Below are 1,310 nucleotides of genomic sequence, written 5' to 3' on the forward strand. Positions count from 1 at the left end.
TATATATAATAACTTTAATGTTCTATGAGCGGTGACATCCGAGTGATATGCTAGAATTACAATGTCCCCTGAGAGGGGAAAGCGGAGTGCATTGATTGTGCAACTTGCAAACAATAATTCATGTTTTGCAATTTATCATTTCTAGGTATGACATAATGTGTCGCTGTTGGAACGCCGACCCTTGTCGACGCCCAAGTTTCACGGAGCTAGTAGAGAGTACACGAAATTTCTTGGATGATGAAGTGAGAGGTGTAAGTTGGTTGAATAACTTTCATATCGCTTTATACAGTTTGTAATATTCAGATCAATGAAATTATTTCGGATGGAATGGTATATTTGAACATGTTTAGCTATGATTATTTCGAAAGATACTTGCGTTCAACTGTGACTAACTACATTCCCAAAGAAAAAGATAGCACGCGCGTGCTTTGGGAGTGTATAGCTGACTCAATTTAAAGCGGGATTGGTCATTTCAGCACTACAATAAATTAAACGATGCTATAGAAACAACACCTATGCTTAACAAGGAAGATGGAGAACTCTATCTCAAACCCATCAATGTAGAGCTACCGAACAATCGGGTGGGGCAACCTGATCGGGGTTGCGCAAACCGCAATTCGTGCAACGAGTTGGAGCCGATAGATTTGAAGTAAAAAAGTGGCAAGCTCGGGGAGAAAAGGAAGCTCAGCTCTAATCCAACGACTCGGAAGGGCAGCATGAGAAAAAGATTTGCTCGAGATATGTTGCAACGGTCATAAGTAATTGAGAGGCAAATCGTACCAGAATCTTTCGAGTGTTCGGAAATTGCTGCTACCTCGTAGTAATCAAGTTGAAAGTGTTTTTCTATTGGACGAGTATCTTCTGGTCACACTGAAGCGCTTGAATTCGGACGGTGCATAAAGGAATGTGTGTATTGTATTGTACAGTATAGTACATCTGGAAATATACAGGGTGTATCAAAATTATTGATACTGCGGGAAATGAGGGGTTCTTAAAGCCATTTCAAGTAACCTTTTACTTTTAAAAACAGTAGCGGGAGAGATGCGCGCGCGCGCAAGATTTCAACCTGCTGCTAAGCGCGCGAGCTAGCGGACTGAAGCGCGACTTAGAGATACAAGTTACTTTGTTGACTATGTTTGTTCGGTAACCCGAGAAATTGAGATTCTGTTGTAGCAAATCAGGTCCCAGGATCTATGAATTTGCTATTTCGCTTGATCCGTCCGCGTTCCGACTTCTTGGTGCCCCGTGAAGCTGTGGTTTATTTTGAAGCTTTGGTTCATCGTTCCATTGCTGGTGTTATTGTGTGATTA

General features: G+C 41.7%; 1 long non-coding RNA gene across 1 annotated transcript; it reads left to right on the forward strand.

The window, feature by feature from the left end:
• The first annotated feature begins 151 nt into the window (after positions 1-151).
• LOC144478029 (uncharacterized) lies at positions 152-1,304 on the forward strand. Its single transcript, XR_013495307.1, has 2 exons — positions 152-251; positions 477-1,304. It is a non-coding gene; the product is annotated as an uncharacterized LOC144478029 (long non-coding RNA).
• Positions 1,305-1,310: the final 6 nt, after the last annotated feature.

Source organism: Augochlora pura, unplaced genomic scaffold, assembly GCF_028453695.1.
Source record: "Augochlora pura isolate Apur16 unplaced genomic scaffold, APUR_v2.2.1 APUR_unplaced_6591, whole genome shotgun sequence".
In the NCBI taxonomy this organism is placed as follows: Eukaryota; Metazoa; Arthropoda; class Insecta; order Hymenoptera; family Halictidae; genus Augochlora; species Augochlora pura.